The sequence below is a fragment of the Ixodes scapularis genome, unplaced genomic scaffold, assembly GCF_016920785.2.
Source record: "Ixodes scapularis isolate PalLabHiFi unplaced genomic scaffold, ASM1692078v2 PGA_scaffold5__190_contigs__length_132052651, whole genome shotgun sequence".
Taxonomy (NCBI): Eukaryota; Metazoa; Arthropoda; class Arachnida; order Ixodida; family Ixodidae; genus Ixodes; species Ixodes scapularis.
Genome location: NW_024609880.1, coordinates 114,071,714 through 114,094,249, shown reverse-complemented (window position 1 = coordinate 114,094,249; position 22,536 = coordinate 114,071,714). Strand labels below are relative to the sequence as shown.

General features: G+C 48.4%; 2 non-coding genes across 2 annotated transcripts; both read left to right on the top strand.

Annotated features, from left to right (window-relative positions):
• The first annotated feature begins 14,828 nt into the window (after positions 1-14,828).
• Positions 14,829-14,902, top strand: Trnai-aau. The gene has a single exon. It is a non-coding gene; the product is annotated as a tRNA-Ile (tRNA).
• A 225-nt stretch (positions 14,903-15,127) lies between these two features.
• On the top strand, positions 15,128-15,201 carry Trnai-aau. Its single transcript has one exon. It is a non-coding gene; the product is annotated as a tRNA-Ile (tRNA).
• The last annotated feature ends 7,335 nt before the right edge of the window (positions 15,202-22,536 follow it).

Here is a 22,536-nt window from a genome sequence, read left to right as displayed (position 1 = left end):
CGGGGAAAACTCCCAAGAAGTGGTCGGGTTTCCCAGACACCAACTTTTGTGGGATTCCGAGGCGAGCGGTCCAACGATTCAGAGGCCGTCTTCACTACATGGCCGTCTTCACTCGTTGGATCTCTTGACTCGTTGAATCTGTTGACTCATCATGAATCCCTCGAACGTCGAAGAAGCTCTTGACCCACATTGGATCTCTCTTGTGTGGCGGGGCGTCGTCTTCTCTACAACTTTCAGGCAAGAAACGGCGTAGAAAAGAAAGGAAAAAAGGTAAAATTGGTTGCACTAATATTTAGAACGTATTTTTTTGCGCAAACCCGTTTAAATTGCAGCTTAATGAAACTTACGTTGCAGAGTGGTACTCCGTCTCAGCTAACTTGCCCAACTGCGAAGGCGGCGGCCCTTGCGAGTCGTCAGGAGAGCAGGAGCTAAACACGCGCCAACGTAGCGCCGGAGTGGACTCCTTTTAAGCTGTCACGTGCTTCGCTCCATCTCTGATTGGCTGGAGGGGGCCGCAGCGTTTGATCTTTGCTAAGGTATGCTGAAATGAACTATAGAAGCTGTTCTGCTTTGAGCTGCAGTAAACGGATAGCACGGACAACGACAACTGAAAGCCAAGACGTACGCGCTTTGTCTTCCCCAAAGCTGAAGGCCCGTTCACACACTTGCAACCGAGTAGGACCTAGAGTTCCTGTATATGCTACCTACGGTAGCAGAGTTGCGCATTCAGCCTCGGCGCGTGGCCGTAGCGCCGGCTTTCCCGCACGAGCTGGATGCTTTGCTCCTCACGTGACTAAATTTGGCGAATAGCGGCGCCACGCGCGCCGCCGCGCATGGAAAACAGGAGAGGAGGAAAAGGAGGCGGAAAGCAGGGAAACATACGCCGGGGCAAGAGAAACGTCGGCGGAGCGACCGTAAAGGTGGCTTTCTTGCACGCCAACGGATGCTTTGCTCCTGACGTGATGGATCTCGGCGAATAGCGGCGTGGCGGCGCGGGGAAAACAAATGCGCAACTCTGGCTCCCGTAGGGAGCCTATACAGGAACTCTAGTAGGACCGACAGGGACAAGGCCGGTTTTTAAGCCTTTTGCGACGGCTTAGGGTCGGATGCGCTGCTAGGAGCTGGGCTTAAGTCTTCGTAAGAGGCTTAAAACCGGTCTTGTAGCAAGGCTGGTTCACAAGCTTGCGTCGAGTGCGACTGCGTACAACTGCAACGGCTTACGACGTACGGGTTGCTATGGCAACAGCTGCGTCGGCTTCAACACGACCGGTTTTACCCCGTTTTGTTGGAGCCGACGCAGCTGTTGCCATAGCAACCCGTACGTCGTAAGCCGTTGCAGTCGCACTCGGTCGGACTTGCGCAAATGTGTGAACGGGCCTTTAGCTACGGGAGTCACCGTCTGGTGGAGGGAGCTTTCCCGAAACCCTAAATTGAGGAAAACGTCGGAACGTTTCAGTCACGATCGACGAAGAGGATTGCCAGAGCGTTTCCTTGCGCCGCCTTTTTGCCGTTTTTGAACCAAAACTAAAAACGAAGTTTAGCGAGCCAAGTGACGAGAAGGGACGACGCTCCCGATTCGATGAGATCAGCACCGCGGCGGCCCTTCCCCCATTTTACGACGCGACACTGACCGGAGCCGAACGACGACGATGACGCCTGTCGGACCCAACGCCGGGCGCCCGTCATAATGGGCACCTAATGCGCCCCAGCCGCTCCTCAGTCCTACCCAAACCAGGCCGCTCGCTGCATGCATTACATTCCGTTACACTTCACGGTGAAACGCATGGGGCCCTAGAGGGGCGTCGAAGCCACTCCAACGGCGAGCGAGTACCACGTGACCCTTCAGGAGGCGCGTGGTAACGCCTTAAACGCATAGTCACGTGATGCGATCACAGCGCCGGGTTGGCTGGGATGGTTCGTAGTGTGCACTGCGGTCCATCGTTGGATGAAAGCAGAGTTTGGGGACGCCCGCGAGAGAAGCGGCGCTTTGGATCGTTCGGCTCCGGTTACCGAGGGGGCGAACGCACTGCACGTACGCCGACAGAGGGACGCTCCTCCGCCTTTTGCTTTTGTTATCAACATTTCATAGACGGAGTTGCCGATGGATGGGCCCGTGGCTCGGGAACGGCCGGAGAAACACCAAAACGGGCGTCGCGAAAGCATCGAGTCGTGGTCGCACTATGCTGTAATGCATCGTGCAAAAGGCGGGTCAGCAGACCCCCTCCTCTCACATTGATAGTACCAAAACCTGTCGTGCAGTCATGTTCTAAGCATACATTTGTACGAAGCAAACGAACTTCGAAACAGGCTCCATGTTTGTTCGCATCTCTTCGTGTGTGCGGCAGTCTTTTTGTGTGAATTTTCGGTAGACCGCTCTCTTCCCTTTTCGCTACACGCTGTCCGCGACAAAGACGCGGCTCCTGCGGATGCGCGCCGCCAGCCTCGTCTGCAGAGATCCGGATCTTGTATCGAGTTGCGGAGAGCTTTGCGGGACGGCGGAAACGATCTACGAAAGCTCTCCATTCTCGATCAAGTAGACGAGAATACACAAAGTCCTACCGTACGATCTCATGAAGCTGATCGGTAGCAAATCCACAAAGAAAACCAGTGCCGTGAAGATGAACTTTTGGCGCTGTCTATGATTGGCCATCGAATCGCAGCGTGTGACGTCGGACTGCATTCAGACTCCTCGCGTTCCGCTACAACGACGCGTTGCGCGGACCTCGGTTGCCACAGCAACCATCTCGTGGTAAGCGGTCATTAAACGATCGTAACGCAATGAACCTTCCTGGAAAGCAGCCGCATGCCCTCGAGCGGTGCGCGTGAGGAATTTTGGGAACAGTGAGGGGTCGCTGCTCCGTCGTCAGCTTGCTACCGCCGTAAACCGCCTGCGAGGACCACGTTCCTGTGTACGGCAGACGGCAATCTTTAGGGTTGCTCATACTCCGTCGTAACGTCAACGAGCGCACGCGCTCGTTCACGCTCGCTGACGCTGTCTGCGAACGGGGTCCATACCCCAACGTCAAGTTGAACGGTGCGCAACGCAAGCAGCTCGACGCGCGACAGCGTAGCTTACGAGACGACGGACTGGAACATGCTCTACGTTTAACGTTAGACGACGACGGCGCCGTCGGAGGCTAACCCAGAAGTCCTCGCGCGAATGCCTCATTCGGGATTCCAGTTGCCGGGGTCGTCGGGGCCAGTTGGAGTGTGTGAGATGCTCACTTCTGAGATCTGAACCTGTCCTTCTTGCCGTGTGTCGTATGCTGTTGTCGTGTTCCCGTGTTGGTGTGCGCATTTAACGCTTGTGCGCTTGACTGGGCGAGTGTGTGCGTGGACGTGGACCGCTTTGAGGATGCTCTACCCTCGATTCTCGTTAGGCCTAACGACCTGACGAGCCGGTGGTGGTGGGCCGTGGTGTTAGGCACGTAGCCAGGGGGGGGGGGGGGGGGGGGGGGGCGGGGGGCATGGGGCCCGGGCTTCCCCCGAAATCTCCCATTTCGCTGGGACCTCCTCTCGCCCCTCCCCCTCATACAGAATTTTGTCATGGGTGGGCAGCAGCTCCCCCCCCCCCGAAACAAAATCCTGGCTACGTGCCTGCGCGCGGTGTTGGGGTGCCGGCAAAAGCTGGAAGCTTGATGAAGCGCCAAAGGTAGGTTTAATTAGAATTAAGGATGACCTAATGTGTGTGCTATTTATAATCATGTGCAAGTCGCACTCACCGGCAGTCGTTCCCAATCGAAAAAGCGTTGTCGAATGTACGGGAACGGGGGGCACAGTGAAACCTCTGAACTATTTAGCCGGCCAGAAATGTTCAACTGGGCGGTCTGCGATGACAATTGAACTGAATCCTTTAATTTTTTTTTAGGCTTTGTAGAGTGTGTTACAATTTCGAACGCGTACATTGCGTAATTTAGGCATCGTCCGCTCTCTTCGGCGGGAAAGTCTGCTATGATGATAACACACCAGCTATCTGTCAGAAAAAGGTCTCTGGAATATCGAGCGCATCGATTACATTGAAGCATTCCGGCGGAATCACCGGAGTCGCTCGGCACGACTCCGGCGAACCTGCGAAGCAGCTAAGTTCAACAAACGCAATATCGTTTTTCTTTTGTTGTTTCTTTTCTTTGTGTGTGTGTGTGTGTGTGTGTGTGTGTGTTTTTTTTTTCTTTTGACAGTTGTGTGACATTTAGGAGAAAATAAATGCTGGTTTGTACTCGTTATCGTCATCATTTGCTTGTTTCTGAACCCCGAATGGTTGTTTTGAAGCGTGACATGACATCACGAGGACGAACCACATTGACTGATTGCATCTAGGCTAGGTGGCGCAAGCTACCGCCCGTAGATAACCCCTAGAGACGCGCATGCGCAAAGTGTTGCAGCGCGTAGGGGCGCATCGTCCGGGCGCTTCTCGGCGCGGCGTACTGGCCGACGACGTCGGTCTGCGCCGACGCGCGTTGTGTTCGTCGACGTTGGAGTATAAACAGCCCTTTTGCAGCGCCCTGCGCTGCGCTGCGTTGCCCGCACGAAGTGAGAAACACTGTCATTTTTTTTTTTTTTTTGCATGGACCATTGTTCTAAATGAACCACCGTATTTTTTTATGGATTATTCCACGCGCCACACGCGCTATGAAAGGAGGTAGCACTTCTGCGTCCAACGTGCTTTTTATTTGTATATATTTTTCTTTTGCTACGGGAATTAGTTGATTTGTACTTCGTTTCACGATAACTCGGTGAACTGTGGAGGCTGCGGCTGCCGCGACCCAAAAATGGCGTTGGAGCGAGGCACTTGACAACACTCCATGTTCCAGGCCACGTAGGCCCCCTTACCACTACAGCAACAGCGCCGTTCGCGACAAAAAGTAGTTCGGCAGCGACACTATGCTACACGACACGGAAAGAAGAAGAAACGTTACTTACTTTTCAATGATACTTATTTCGGATCAAGCCTTTTCCCAGTAAAACGTGGCTTTTGAACATGGAGGTAGGAAGCATCTGGAGGCGACATGACGCTGTGGAGAGGGACACGCTCCCAAGGATGACCAAAACCGAGAGGCTCTATTGGACGAAAAGGGGTTGGCGCCGAGTCAGCTCTCCTTTTCGTCCAATAGCGTCTCTTGGCTTAGGTCATCGTTGGAGGCATGTCCCCCTCCACAGTGTCATGTCGCCTCCAGATGCTTCCTACCTCCATGCTTTTGAACGATGTTCGAACGATCGCAGCCCTGTAATCGACCTCTTCCGCTGAAAACAGTTGTCCTGGCATTAGTACCCTACCACAGATTCGCGGGTAAATTAAGCGTATGGTCGTTTCGTGAACGGTTCCAATGCAGAAGAGACCGCTACTCCAGCGGACGGCGATATTGCTGCGGTGGATGCTTATTTGAAGTTGGTTCCTCCGGGCCTTGCATTTGGCGCAGTAATACATTTACGTTTCCGTGATGTGGGGTCACGTGCCCCTCTCCGACGCTCTTATTGGGCCGCGGGGGCCGTAGCTTGCACAGTTCGCCAAGTTATTGGGAAACGGAGTATTGGCCACGTGCGCGATCGTAAGCGTCGCTGTGGTCGGCCTCCCACGATTGGCCGAATGTTGACTATGACGTCAGCAAGGGATTTCTTATCGACGGAAATAAGAGGAATGTAAGAACTTTATTTTGACGGTGTTGGCAGTGTTGCTTTGAGAGTGCAATGATTTCAAGCTTCCACCACGCTAATCACAAACACCATTGAACTTGTTGTTCGGAAGGTAAGAACGTCACGACAGGGAATCATAGGAGGGCGCAACCAAAACATCCCGCCGCTAATAGTTGGCACATTTTATTTTCCTTCGCCAATAAATAAAATAAAAAAAAAGTGAAAGCCGTTTACAAATCCCTGTAACGCCGAATTGGAGCGCAGCTCTTGAGGAGGAGGAGTGAAGGGTACTGAGGGGAGGGTAGACCCCTCCTCCTCCCCTCATTCTTTAATATGCTCCGGGGGGGCGGTCACGTGACCTCGGGGGGGGGGGGGGGGTGTAACGTGACTTCGGGGAGGGGGTCACGTGACCTCGGGGGGTCACGTGACCTCAGAGGGGTCACGTGACTTGGGGGTCACGTGGGGGTCACCTTGGGGTCACGTGACCTCGAGATAACCTTGGGAGGGGTCACGTGACCTTGGGGAGGAGACCACGTGACCTCGGGGGTCACGTGACCTCAGAGGGGTCACGTGACTTGGGGGTCACGTGACCTTCAAAGGGTCACGTGGGGTCTTGGGGTCACGTGACCTTGAGATGACCTTGGGAGGGGTCACGTGACCTCGAGGGGTCACGTGACCTTGGGAGTCACGTGGGGTCACGTGACCTTGAGATGACCTTGGGAGGGGTCACGTGACCTTGGGGGTCACGTGACCTTGGGATGACCTTGATTACGCCGACGGCGACGGCGACGGCGACGGCGACGCCGCTCAAGCCGGGAACGGGCCCCTAAGAGCTGCGCTCTAAAAAAGAAAGACGTTTACAAATATCTAATGCGAAATTAGAGCGCAGCTCTTGAGGAGTAAGGGGTTATGCCCCTGGTCCTCCTTTGTACCCTTTCCTCCTCTTCCCTTCCTCCTCCCCTTCCTCCTCCTCCTCCTCTCCCCCTAATCCTCTCCCGCTCCTCCCATCCTCCTCTTCCTCCCCTCCTCCTGAACTCAACACTAATTTAGTTTCCATGCTAAATTTGGAGGGGAAAATTACGTCACATGACCTAAACACCAATTCAGTTTTCCCGCTAAATTTAGCGGGGAAAATGATGACATATGACTTCCTGTCCCGTAACCCATGAACAAAATCACGTGATCTTAACACCAATTCAATTTACCGCTTAATCTAGCGGGGACAGTTACGCCGACGGCGGCGTCGCTATGCGCGCAAATGGGCGCTATAGCTGCGCTCTAAAGAAACGCATTGTTTCAAACATTCATAATCTTTAAACGACTGCAAGCTGGGCGACTGGCCGCCGCCAAGTCTCTGCTCGTGCGGACACGCCCGTGCGACTGCAAGCTTGCCAAAGCTAACTTCACGCGCATGTTGCACATGCTTCCGCGCATGAGGCACCAGTCGGGGCAACATGCTTGCAATTGTCCATAGTAGTAGGCTGAATCGGGGATCGGGAGCCCGTCGGTTTCACCACCGGCGGCCATTGCTTGACACTAGGCAATACACGCAGGTCTATTGAAGAAACACACAAAAGTAGCAATATTGAAGCTTGTACACAGTGCTCAGAGCCCAGAGGCCAGCATTTTATGATGTGCTGGAATCATTATATCGGGTGTACATAGAGTTCGAATCGGTATTTGTCAAGCGTTCGAACGCCGATTAAAAAAATCAAGTCTACCGAAGCACCTTCGATCCCAGCATCGCTTGCTCCAGTTGGTTGCCCCCCCCCCCCCCCTCCCCCCCCCCCCCCCCCTTGGCTACGTGCCCGAACGACAGGCTCCGAGGTTTAGTTCGCCAGAGAAGCCCTCACTGCACTTCAAAGCAAACGCTTGTACCAGAAGTGCTCTGTACAAGCGCTTGAAACGATGCGTATATCCCCAGTAAAGGACTTCTAACTTATCGTCTGCTAAACTCTCTGATGACTTCGAGATCACAAATGTTTCCACATTGACTCTCGATAACCCTTGTCTCATTGAACCGCATCACAGTTTACGCCCAACAAAGTTGCAACTCTTGACCCTTAACCGCAAAACATTATTTAAAAAAAAAATATTGGTATTTATTTGTGCCCAGAAAATTTTCGATTCAAATCAATTCTTTTTTTTTTTTTTTTTTCAAAACGAAAGGTGATAGCTTGGACAATAAGCTGTTGCAAAGTACAGCTTGACGAGGCCCCAGCTCCAAGATCCATAGGTACAGGGTCAGCGGCAGGAATAACTTTCTGTAATACATGTTATTTAACACACACGCACACACACTCACGCACGAAAGCTTCTCACTTATGCATTTGTTAACAAAGCACACAATTGTAACTATTTCATAAACAAATAATGGTCACAATAAAGAGGGCGTAATAAATAGACCATCAAATGACAAATCATTACTGGAATTTTGCCTTTCATGCAATGCGTTTAATAGAGATGGAAGAATATATCTGACTGATGGAGCGCCATAGTTGGTACGAGGGGTATAAGTACAACCCATTTATCACATCACCGCGTGCAATGTGTCTTAGTGTTTACAAAGTAAGTTTGAAATGTGTAGAAAGTCGCTTCCTTCAATTTTTAATCTAGCTTTATGTGCGTTTAGGAGGCGGTAGTTATGAAGTTCTGGTGACCTTGCAACATTAAATCGTCTAAATTGAGCGTCCGTGTGGGAAAATTATGGGATATTAGCGAGCGACCACGCGTAGTGCTTTTTTTCCAAAGTCAGAAGTTTATATTTTGTACGGAGCTGGTGCCCCATACTAGATTACAGTGTACGAAGTGTGACTGAACGAGGCCATGAAAGATGACCGGCTTGATAAAAGTGAATAGATAGTGCGCCTACTGCCTTTCTGGCTTTTTGATGGATGTAATGTATGTGTTCATTCCACGATAAAGTGTCTTCAAAGATAACACCCAATATATTGAAGGTTTTCACTAATTTTATCTCGTCGCGAGCAAAAGTGATATTTAAGTTACATTAAACTGTCATGTTTTTGGCGCGGAATAACATACATTTGGTTTTGTTTGTGTAAATCTTAACTTATTTAGATTAGTCCAGAGACATAGTTGGGAAAGCATACGGTTTGCTACAAGTTCAATTTCATTACATTTGTAACCCGTAAAAAAAAATAACGTAGTGTCATCAGCGTAGGATATTACTTCAAAATCAGGAACACAGTACTCGATATCGTTAATAAATATAAGAAATAGTAGTGGACCTAATACGCTTCCTTGAGGTACTCCTGTTTTTACCGGTTTCATGCATGATAATAAATTATTAATTTTGATAAATCGTGTGCTCTCAGCTAGGTAGGACTTAAATAAGTTAAGCGCAGTGCCTCGAAGACCATAGCATTGTAAATTTCGCGTTAAGTCAAAGGCTTTAGAAAAATCAATATAAATGTACGTAGTTTGCTTTTGATATTATTAATTATAACTTACTTCTGAGATAACAGAGCCAATTCTGTAGACTTTCCCTTTCTGAAACAATGCCAGCAATCTGTTAATAGCGAGAAATGCTCAAGATTTCAAGACAGTTTAATATGAAGAACTTTCTTAAAACTCTTAGAAAAATTAGATAATATAGAAATCGGTCTATAGTTCCAGAATAAAGTTTGATCGCCATCCTTAAAAATAATACAACCTCGGCAACTTGCATAAGTTTGGGAAATATTCCAGAACATTGAAAGATTAAATATACGGGTGCTCCATTTTAATTCGAACAGATTTATTACAAAAACAAAATCCGCAAATTATGCACTAATACAGTTTGGGCAGATGAGTTATACGGCCAGGGGGACATCATATAGGTGGCTGAACTTTGAGATAAGTCGAGTAATTAACAAAACTTCCTTACTTAACTTTTTAATTAGTAAAGACGATCATATGGTTTCACTTAGGAACATGCTGAGCATACTCGAAAACCACTATATCAGTCAATTTTAGAACGACTTGAAGCTCGTAGGAGGCTCGGGGCCGCACCAAAGTTACCCCTCGTGCAGCAGGCGCAAAGCCATAGCATGCAGTGGCAAAACGCAGATGATTCGATTATCACCGCGTTCCACCACTGCAGAAGTGTAGTAAGTTGGGCGAGTTGGTATGATGACATGATGAACAGAACAGCGCACACTAAGACAAGGACAGAGAAAAGGAACATGCAGGACACACAAGCGCTGACTCGCAACTGAATTTATACACAAAAGAAAGAAGAAGAAACCGTTCTGAGAGACACGCAGGGCACGCAGTGCTTATGACACGCGACACAACACCATCTAACTGCAATGTCTTTGCCCCATAGTCCTTTCTAAAAACAAGGTTTCAGTGTTTAGTAGTGTCACTGATGGGTGGCTGACGCAGCAGTCCCCCAGGCTGTTGATGCAATGTGCTTTTAAGATTTCGCGAGTTGTCTTGTCTCGATAGTGTCCAATTATTGTTGTGCCTTTTAGAATCGGAGCACACGAGCAGGAATTGCAGTGAACGGGAAGGTGACCACCCACCGTAGATTTTAGCGAACGATCATGCTCGAGAAGGCGATCGTTTAGGCACCGTCCGGTTTGGCCCACATAGCTTTTACCACACGTTAATGGGATTTTGTACACCACGCCAATTGAACAAGGCACATAAGGGTGGCTGTGGCGTTTCTGGCACTTGCCTTTGTTGAGGTTATCCGCTATCGAGCGAACCTTTGAACAGATTTGCGCCATTCTTTTTGGAGCCGAAAACACCACAGGCACATCGTAACTTTGGGCTGCTCTTTTTAAATTATGAGAGGTTTTGTGCATGTATGGTACAAACAACCTTTCGCTTCTGTGGATCTCGAGGCTTCTTTCTCCGAATCCCTTTAGTCTTGCGTACTAAGACCGCCACCACCTCGTTTAAGACCTGTGATGGAAAGCCCGACCTTTGGAGTCTCTCAACTTGCTCAAGTTGAGAGACTCCAAAGGTCGGGCTTTCCATCACAGGTCTTAAACGAGGTGGTGGCGGTCTTAGTACGCAAGACTAAAGGGATTCGGAGAAAGAAGCCTCGAGATCCACAGAAGCGAAAGGTTGTTGTACCATACATGCACAAAACCTCTCATAATTTAAAAAGAGCAGCCCAAAGGTACGATGTGCCTGTGGTGTTTTCGGCTCCAAAAAGAATGGCGCAAATCTGTTCAAAGGTTCGCTCGATAGCGGATAACCTCAACAAAGGCAAGTGCCAGAAACGCCACAGCCACCCTTATGTGCCTTGTTCAATTGGCGTGGTGTACAAAATCCCATTAACGTGTGGTAAAAGCTATGTGGGCCAAACCGGACGGTGCCTAAACGATCGCCTTCTCGAGCATGATCGTTCGCTAAAATCTACGGTGGGTGGTCACCTTCCCGTTCACTGCAATTCCTGCTCGTGTGCTCCGATTCTAAAAGGCACAACAATAATTGGACACTATCGAGACAAGACAACTCGCGAAATCTTAGAAGCACATTGCATCAACAGCCTGGGGGACTGCTGCGTCAGCCACCCATCAGTGACACTACTAAACACTGAAACCTTGTTTTTAGAAAGGACTATGGGGCAAAGACATTGCAGTTAGATGGTGTTGTGTCGCGTGTCATAAGCACTGCGTGCCCTGCGTGTCTTTCAGAACGGTTTCTTCTTCTTTCTTTTGTGTATAAATTCAGTTGCGAGTCAGCGCTTGTGTGTCCTGCATGTTCCTTTTCTCTGTCCTTGTCTTAGTGTGCGCTGTTCTGTTCATCATTCCACCACTGCTTGGCGGTTCTCGCTGTGCAAAAAGCCACTGTAAAAAGCTCGGAGTTGAGTGACTTTATCGACACCGTTGATGCTGCCTATCAAAAGAGGTCAATTCGCCTGCACTAAACTTTGGACTAGTAGCGTGGAAAAATATTACATATAGGTGCATATTTGAAAAGCGAAACGAGTAAAAATATAGAATAAACTGAGCTTCAAACAATGCCCATACCCAGTCCGATCCAGCAATCGTTCCTCGTTCCTTATCACCTTTCGGTTAGCCTTATGATAACCATTAACTCGGAAAGAAACGTCCCCCCCCCCCTCCCCTCCCCAAATATGAAAATCCTGGTGCCGTCCCAGTTTCTTGTGCCACCAACACGTAGTTCTACGAAAATTTATAGTAGCAAGCGGCCAATTTATTCTTTATAACGATATTTGGTACGCCCCCGGCGCCTTTGCCCCCACATCGTAACCATATATACCACTATCTGGTAACTGTTATCGGGACGCCAAAACCAACTACTAGATTTTTTTGCCGATGTACCGTTAGTTTGCAGCACATTGCATTCAAGTCTTCGCCTGCCATCTTCTTCCTCCTTTTATTTATATTTTGCCTCCAGTTACGGGCTTGTAGATTGATTTCGGTTTAGTGCCTAACGTGTTCGTACGTGTGTGTGAGTGTTTGGAGGCACGCGTGCGTATATTTGTGATTTGGGTAAGTCTTGCCGCGTTGCCTTGGAGCTTCGCTAAAATCAATTGCAAAACAAAAGAACATAATTTGAATTTAATAACGCCGAATTTACATAATGACGCATAGTGGCTCTTGTATGGTGAAGACACGAAGTTTCCTATTAATAAAATAATATATATATATATATAGATACAGATATATATATATAGAGAGAGAGAGATTGTTGGCTGTTTTCACTGTTGCTGTTGCTGTTTTCACCAAGGGTTTTTCTCTTCTAAGTTATATATATATATATATATATATATATATATATATATATATATATATATATATAACGAAAGTGGAGGAGATCCAGGAAAGGCCTTTCTTTACTGCACCGACGTTTCAAGCGGGGACCGCTTTTCTTCAGGGTGAATGGTTGTAAAAGAGGACATTTCACAACCATTCACCCTGAAGAAAAGCGGTCCCCGCTTGAAACGTCGGTGCAGTAAAGAAAGGCCTTTCCTGGATCTCCTCCGCTTTCGTTTTACGTCCAACCGGCCCGTTGAACCTTCTTACCGTATATATATATATATCGTATCTCGACTTTTGCGGAACTAATTTCTGTCCACGTAGAAGAAGGCACCAGCGGATGCTCATTCTTCGTTTACATTCATATTGAACTCTGTTGCGCGAGATATTCTAGCAACGGAAAGCCCTACAAAAATGGGACAGGGCGCACAATGACTATCAATACTACCCCAATGAACTTCACACCTCAGCATTTCCAAGTTTCGCATTATCCGGTCACTGCTTTATAAGGCAGTGATCCGAATAATGCACAACAGACCTAACCTATATAGACGGCATGCGATTGAGCTGTACCCTATTTCACCTTATGATGTACCGCAGGAAAGGCTACAAGCGCGAGCTCCCCGCTCTAGGGAACATCTCGGCGGCACGAGCTCTTGTGCATGAAGGGCAGCTGTCAACGCTATGAGCTCGCGCTTCTAGCCTTCGCTGCGGTACAACATAAGGTGAAAAGGAGTATAGCAACCTCACAAATGTTGGCTTTGAATAAATTTGTGCCAGTCACGATCATTACAGCAAGGACCGAGAACTGTCGTTCATTAAGCCTAAAACAGCACACACATGGACGACAAAACGTCGGGCAGATCGTACGACGCATCGGAAAGGGGGCCGAATCCAGCCTATGCGATGGCTAATCATGGAGTTGCGATAGCGCACGTGACGCCATGACTGCCCGGCACTGGTCAGACTCGGCCGTTTTTCCGACATGTCGTACGACCTGTTGGAAGTTTTCTCGTGTACGGGTGAATGTGTCAAAGTCACGACGGGGCTGACGAGCTCCCTCTCCTATTCACTCAGTGTTTGGCGCATGTTAATGGAACAAATGGTGCAGCATCGCCCGCAGTGCGTCAGTGGTAGAGTACCCATAGAGTTATTACAATAAATGTTATAGGCTCAGCTGGCGCTAGTGTGCTGTTGCATTCTGAAGCAGACAGCAAGCAGTCTGAAATTGACTTCCGGTAATGCATTTCTATGGGAAAAAGCCAGTGCATTTTCTCTCTGCGCTCGATTATAGGAGCAAATATCACGAATAATTTATAAGTACTAGGCACATTGGAACATTTCTCAGTCAGGCAGACAAAATAATTGGTCAGTTACAGCATTTTTTTTTTTTTTTTAATTCGCGGCATGAAAAACGGTGTTAAAACCGCTTCGAACGTGTATTTATGTGCACTGTCGGACACTGTTAGCGCGAACACGGCGTCGACACTTTCCAGCATTGAGGATCTACGTGCCAAACGAACGAAGGACATGTGGAGAACCAAGAGAGACGGCAAGAACTACGCAGTAACACTGGGTAAGTAACTCCTTGTGCTTGCAGATGATCAAAATAAACTGAAAGTCACGTAATATAGCCCGATTTGGGATAAAAAAAGTACTGCTTTATTCTTTCTGCTGATGTATATGTGCGAAGATGCTTGTTCTGTGTTGAAACCATCACCCGCACACTCCCAATCTTTGCAAATAGGGGGAACCCAGAGAACAGGTGCGCGATAAAAACTGCCAAACATAGGTAATAATAAGAAAACATACCTTTCGTAGCCCACGTACTTTATTCTTTACGTTTCGAACGTTTTTTTAACCACTCGTAAAGATGCACGACGGGGTCATTTTCGTATAGTGAGAGGACAGGCATATTAGCAGGATATATAAGCACCAACGGAATGCTGGCGAACTTTGAACACACTCTACATTCCTTTCGATCGTTTTTTTTGCTTACAATCCTCGCTCGTTTCTACATACCTGCCATGAAACAGAGGTTTGGACTCAAATATAGCGAAGTTTAGCATCGTTCGTTCGTAAAGGAAAAACGCTTTAACTAAAGCAATTACACTTTCACAATATTAATGAAGGTACATACTATCCGGTACAACCGAAATAACAAAAGTTATTAATGTTATTTTCCGGCGACGAGACAAAAATCACGCGCGTGTTTTCATAGGAATACACAGAAAGACTGGAAACGTAGACTGCATGCTGTCTGCTTCAATTTGCAACCAGAAGTACCGTAGACGCTAGCGCCAGCTGAGCCTCTAGCGTTTATTGTATTAACTCTATGGTAGTATCATCTGCGTGTGATCATGCAACACAAATACACCTGAACAAAAGAAAGACAGGAAAAGTTTAGCAACCGATATTGCTCTTTGTCATGGTGTTCGCTGCCTCGCTGCTCCGTTCGGCCTGCTAGCTCAGTTGGTTAGAGCGTCGTGCTAATAACGCGAAGGTCGTAGGTTCGATCCCTGCGCAGGCCAGATGTCTTTTTATTGTATCGTTCGTGTAACTGGAAGTAATATTATATATATCTTTTCTTTTACTGAGTAGCTTTTTTTATTATTATTATTCACTCAAGTTTTGCTCTTTGTGCACACCTAATATTATATTACAGCACAAATGCACCAGACCAAACAAACGACGCAATACGTTTAGTAACCGATGTCCCTCTTTATCAAGCTTTTCACTTTCATTTGGGTTCGACCGGCCTGCTAGCTCAGTTGGTTAGAGCGTCGTGCTAATAACGCGAAGGTCGTAGGTTCGATCCCTGCGCAGGCCAAATGTTTTTTTTTTTTTTTTTTAGCGTTGTCGCTCGGCGTCGGCGTTGTTGGCGTCGGCATCGGCATCGGCGTAAAGGCCCTGTCACACTGAGGTAACAGTTGGACAACTCTATCCGGCAACACGGGGAAATCGTGTTGCCGGCGACCCTGTCACATCGAGGCAACAACAGTCGGGAAACGTGTTGCTGCCGACCGGCAACCGTGTTGCCCGATTTGTTGTCCGACAACCCTGTCACACCGTGCTGACGGCAAGAACAACACGGGGAACACTCCGCCATCTTTATTGTTTACCTTCGTTCGTGTGCAGTGCGGAGTCGCTGGAAATGTGGCTCTACAAAGTGCTAGCGCGTTCGAAGGGCCCGAAATTACCGCGGGACGACATCAACCAGTGACTGTGATTAGGAAGCTTGACACGGAGAGTGTTTTGCGCTCTTTATTTTATCCAAATTTTCTTGATTCGCTGACAAAGCAGATAGCCCTAACCGAGGAAAGTGACATCGCTGATATATGTTCGGGATTTACGCCACCGTATGAAGTGTTTCTGTCCGGTTCTTTCTTTCATGGAACTCCTTTTTCTACTAAATTGAGTTAGCACCGGCAGTACCCCAAAGCGTCTTTTGTAGCGTGCTGGTGTTGAGCTGAACTGACAGTGCTTGAAAACTCCGACACCGACAGGAGAGACGACGACGACGACGCACCTAAACGGATGCTTGATTCCTTACCTCTGCAAGTAAACCAATTTTTTACTATTATTTTGGTAATTTAAACTACAACCCCCCTGGGAGCGTTCGCAAAACCTCTTGGGCAGTCACCCTGAACGAAGCCCGTACTCCGAGCGACGCAACCATGAGCGAATCCACCCCCGGCTCTGAGAGCTTCGATGACAACGATATAGATGACGCAGAAAAAGAGGGTTCCGGCTGGACCCTCAACTGTAGGAAGCGACGCCACCTCTCCGGGGGCTCTGCTTCAAGTCAAGCCACCATCATTGATGCCCATCGCGAGAACCGGACGGTCATCGTCAAACCCCAAGACCCGACAAAGCTCATCGCGAAGCTTAACCCTCTAACCCTATCTCAAGAGCTAGATTCCATCACACCCCATGGAGTGATTCAAATTCGACCGAACTACAGACTGAACCTCCTTGCAATTGACATGCGGGACAACAGCTCCATGCAAACGATCCTTACTTTAACAATCCTATTAGGGATCAAAGTCCAGACCTACGAAGCTCACCCACGATCCTCGGCCGTAGGAATCATTCGTGACGTAGACAAGGACATCACAGAAAGCGACCTCAAAAAGGCTATAAGCGCAACTACGCCAGTCATCCTAGTCAAAAGGCTAGGCGCTTCAGAAACGGTGAAACTTGTCTTTGCAACCGAGACCATGCCAGAACACGTCGTAGTGGGGCATATACGCTTCAGAGTACTGCAGTACACCGACAAACCACGACAGTGCCACAAATGTCGGCGGTTCGGGCACATTCAGACCGCATGCCCCCATGTGCAACGTTGCAGCCGCTGTGGCGGCGCTCACGACCGCATCGACTGTCAAGCCGACCAACCTAGGTGCGTCAACTGCAAAAGAAAGCATGAGGCGACCTCTCGAAGTTGTCCCTTTTATAAAACGGAAGCAGCTGTATCGAGCTATCGTCAAACCCACAAGGTCAGCTACCCACTAGCGAAGTCCGCTGTCCTCTCCGACAACAAGAACAAAACTGCTGGAACTCTGAATCCATCTTCCAGGAACAGCCAAAACGAGAAAGTGGAGGATGCTATGATGCCGCCACTAGACGACGATCACTTTCCTGCTCTTCCACGTCAGCCAGCTGCGTCCACATCCGCATCAACTAGCGTTGGACCCGAAACATCACCGCGGCAACGCCAGGACAACTTTGCCAGGGCGATAAACACTTCTGCTCAAAGGGCTAGCGACACAACGAACCGATCTCGTACCCAAAGCTCCGACAATAATACCGAGTCTCAAGGACTTGGATCCGCGGTGTACACCCTTGCGACGCTACTACGTACCTTTCTGGCCACACTGGAGCACCCGCTCGCACGAGCAGGCATTACCCTAATTGACTTCGCATTACCTCTCATCCACTCTTGGATCAAGTAGACTCAGGCAACTGCCAGAGCCTTAACAGATATTAATACCAACACCACGCTTGATACTCGAACGATTCCCAAAAAACGATCACAAACCCCAAAAAGCCTTAAAAAACTTCCATCTATCATCCAATGGAATACCAATTCGTTCCACCGTCGCCTGCCAGAGCTTCGTCGCAGACTCATTGAACTTAAAACAGACGTACTTGCTCTGCAGGAGACATACACCCAGAAGGGTTCCCAGCGAATCTCCCCTTACGTGGAGTACCACAGCGTCACTGCTCACCCCGATGGAAAATCAAGGGCTTCCCTTTTAGTCAAGCGACACTTCCTGCATGGAGAAATAGATCTGTCTGACCTGAACACCACTGTTGCCGAACATGTTGCCGTCAAATTACAGATTGCTGATCAAACAATCGTAATTATATCATCCTACATCCGACCAGCCCAATCGTGGGACCCAGACCTGCTGAGATTAATACGAGACCGATGCCCAGGGCCTATAGTCTGGTGCGGAGATTTTAATGCCAATCATTACGCCTGGGGAAGTGACACAACGACAGAACGAGGAACCGCACTGCTTGAAGTCACCAGAGACCTTGGACTGCGTTGTCTCAACTCCGGAGCTCCAACATTCGTTCGCGCGAATCTACAAAAGGCGAGTGTTCTTGACCTCACTTTTGTATCAAAAGAAATAAGCTTCCTATGGGACATCGAACCAGACACCTGGGGGAGCGACCACCTACCAATCCGACTCACCCCACGTTATGGCACCCAACCAAAAACCAGGGTTCACAACGTTACCAACTGGGACGGGTACAGAGAAGTATTCTCAAATTTGACGAAAAGCGCAAAGGCCCCTTGCTTAGAAGAAGCTATACTAACGTCCTTAAATATAGCTACAACAAAAATCACCCTCCCAATAAGCAAGCCCGTACCCGATCTTACGTATCTTCAAATACGCGCCAATGCCAGACAAGCACAGCGAATCGCCCGACGCACACACAAAGATGAAGACTGGATAAAATCTCGACGCATCGACGCAGCACTTCGTCGATATACCATAAGGCTGGGAAGACTACAATGGGACCAACGCAGTGAAAGTCTATCGACAGATACTGGGTCAAGGCGGCCTTGGACCACTGTGCAATGCCTCTTAGAACCAGTGACCCCCCAATGCCCCTATGCAGCAATTGCAATGGGAAATCAAACATCACTCCAAGAACTGGCTGAACACTTTGCAGATGAGTTCTCACGCCCCATAAGTCCTCCCCAAGGAAATCCGCCTTCCAAAAGGCCCCCCCTTCCAACCTATTCAACAATCAACATAGACGATGACTTTACCCTGTCCGAGCTCCGATATGCCCTCTCCCGATGCCCTCGACGTGGAGCTCCGGGCCATGACCGCATCACAAACCAGGCTCTAAAAAACCTAGACGAGTCATTCCTACCCGGACTGTTACAACTTATAAACAATATTTGGCAATCTGGGGATGTCCCTGACACCTGGCGACACTCAGTAATAGTACCAATCAAAAAAACTAACAAGCCTGCAGCTGACATATCTTCGTACCGTCCGATTTCTTTGACTTCGTGCTTATGCAAACTGACTGAGCGCCTGATCCACCGCCGTTTAAATTGGCGACTGGAACGAGCGCAAGCCTTTCCTTCTCAGCTGTCAGGATTCCGAAGAAGCCGGTCAACAACAGATGCCATCGGCGACATCGTATCGTCGTTAGAGCAAGCAAAGGCAGAAGGAAAGGTCATCCACACCGTTTTCCTCGACATCCATCGAGCATTTGATGCTCTGCCACATTCTGTAATACTAGAACGGCTACAGAACATAGGAATAGAAGGGCGCGCCCTTCGCTTCATTACTTCTTTTCTTTACAACAGAACATTCGCTGTCCGACTGGCTGGCCGCCTGAGCACGATACGAAGCAGCACCCAGGGGGTACCACAGGGCAGCGTTTTGAGTCCTCTGCTTTTTAACATCATAATGGCTGGACTACCGACTGCTCTTCCTGTGGGTGGACCTTATCCCATACACTGTGCCATATACGCGGATGACGTAGCGCTATGGTGCGCTGGGCCTACCCGACTGTCCACTACCGTCCGTGCAGTGCTACAAAGAGCTCTAGATCGCACGGCCTCCTTCCTCCACCATGCCGGTCTGACACTCTCTACATCTAAGACACAAGCTCTCACCTATCGCCCTAAAGGCAGAATGAAAGGAAACTACTCTGCACTTAAAATTGGAGGCAAGGTCATTCGACGTGAACCACAAGTTCGATACTTAGGCGTAATCATTGACGACCGCGTCACTTGGCGCCCCGCGGTAAAAGGTATCCTCAATGAGTCCCATAAGCTCCTCGGCGCTCTCCATCGAATATCTGGAAAAAACTGGGGTGCCAGACAGATGACAATGACGACACTCTACCGAGGACTAATAATAAGTCGTATACTCTACGCCTTGCCATTCTTAAATATAAATCAAACGCAATGGAAATATTTAGAAACCTTTCACAGGAAGGCCCTCCGTTTCTGCCTTGGGCTACCTAAATCCGCACAGAACACTCCAACTTTGACCGAGGCGGGAGATTCTCCACTGCAGCTCCAAGCACAGGAGAAAGCATTAAGATATGTCAGCCGTCTATCAGATGCTCCATCCTCGGACCAACTTCTTCAACGCCTCATGACACGACACCACTCTCAGGTTGGAAAGGCTGTAAAAACATTCCGCGATACTATCGGCTACCCAACAGATGTATGCCCGATACCTCCCCCTTATCGGGATGACTGTCAACTCCACGTCTCAACAGAGATAGTCGACCTCCCCCGACGCAAGCACGTTTCTGAGGTGGTAGCGCGGAGCATCGCCGTTGAGACAATAGAAAATACCTACTCCGGCATGACGCACATTTATACCGATGGAAGTATAAAAGACAGATCGTGCACTGCAGCCTATGTCTCGCCTGAAGATGGACACCACGGTAAAGGACGAATTGATATCTGCGTTGATTCCACCACTGCAGAGCTTGCTGCCATTTGGTTAGCAATTACCCAAACTCTACGACACACCAACCTATCCAACATCGCCATCTTTTCGGACTCTCGAGGCGCCTTACAACAACTAACATGTCTGGAAAAAGCGTGCCCACTAGCCAGATCCATCGCAAATTTGACCAGGCGCGCTGCAAAACAGGAAACAACCATCTGGTTTCAATGGATCCCGTCACATGTAGGTATACCCGGAAATGAAAGAGCAGATTCGCTGGCAGCAGAGGCCCACTCAGACCAAAGTCCCACTATCTTTGTCCACCCGTACAACGCAGCAAAATCTCTTATAACAACGGCAATAGAAAGCATGCACCCGTATATTGAAACCAATTTAACACCCATCCCAGCTTTGATTCCGCGGAAAAAGTTCTCCAGGCCTCAACAATCACTCCTACACAGGTTGCGAGCCGACTGCGCTTCAACCAACAAGAGACTTCATCTCATCAAGCGCATTAAGTCTCCCAACTGCACCACATGCAACATCATCGAAGACAGAAACCACATTATTTGGGAGTGTCAGTCGCTAGAGACAGAGCGAACCACACTAACGCAAACACTGAAGGCTCTCCATGTTTCGCCGGGGGATTCTAACGCTCTCCTCTTCCCATCAGGATCCCGGACGAGAAGGACAAATATACTGAAAGCCCTCATTGACTTTTTAGAAACGACAAACCTGTCATCCAGACTGTGAACTAGCATACAACATGCCTTCATCCTATGGTCGCCGATGGGTCGAAGTGGCGGGTGCTTCGTTCCGTCGCCCTAGTCGTGGCGGGGGCGCTCGTGCCCCGGCGCTTTGGCTTCTTGGAGTCAGCGCCCAGCAGGGGAGCGCGTGCTCTGGCTGCGTTTGGGGCGGCGGTGGGATGCGACCTGTCCTTCCAGCGCATCGGCGGCTATACCCTTCATTTCTGTAAATACGCCCATCCCCATTGTCACCTCCTACCCTATCCTCTTTTCCTCCCGATCCCCGCAAGACGACGAACCAGACCCCTCCATGGGTGACTAACAATGCGTCTTGCATCCCTCTTTCTATTTTATTTATTCTTTAATTTACAATAAAAGCAATACTTACACACACCGACACCGACACGATGGCCAATCGGTAGAATAAATATTTTTCAACGCTGTCTATTCGCCTACCGCCTACTATGTGATGGCTTCATTCGCCAAAACGCCCTGGGTATTTTTAAAACAAATCAGGTGTCTGGTAGCGCCTGTTCCAAGTTCCAACTTCCAAGCACCAACAATCATGATCAGAGTGGTCGTTTTAATGCTTCGACTGTTAATCTTTGGTGTTGTGGATTATTTTTATTATACTTTATCAGCGGGTGAGTAGGCATGCCATTTTATTTCACTATCAGTAATGTGAGCTACTTTTTCGGCAGTTCTAATTTCAAAACCAGTCTGAACGTTCTCGATCGTAGCTGTGACCATTGCGAAAATTGCTTTCTGTAACTACGCAGCAAAAACATTAATCAAAAATATTTTAGCTGCACGCCAGCCCTAATTATTGTTAAATAACACTTTCCAAGCCTGTATTTGAGTAAGACTTTATTCATAGCGGACTAGCTCTACCATCGAAGCTAGTTATGTTTTCGTGTTGCAGGCCCCAAATTCGCTCAGCCAGCGATTAGGGCAACACACGTTGTCCAACACAAGGTGCTGCTGTTTTTTTTGCCGAAAGCTTTCATACCGAGCAGGGATGGGCAGTATTTCAAATACAAGTATTTGAAATACGTATTTCAAATACTTTGTGTATTTTGCATTTGTATTTAATTACAAATTGGGTAATGTATTTGACGTGTGTATTTAAATACTAATATGTGCGTATTTCAAATACAATTGTAATTAAATACAATTTTGTGGGTGAAAATACATCTTGTTTTTATGCATGTGGTTGTAAGATATAGTCTCCATCCTTTATTCGGCCATGGGGCTTTTTTTTTTCTCCTCCGGCTTTATTTTAAAGGCACTGTCGAGGGCAGGAAAAAAACTACGTTCTGCACCGAATGCAGTGTCTCTCAATCAAGCACGAGCGCTTAGTGACTTTGTGATTACGGTGCTAGTCTAGGGCAAAAATAGTGACGAAATCGACGTTCACAGGCAAACTGGCTAAATAAGTACCTGTGACAACTTCTCATAATTTCCAGCCTGATTTCC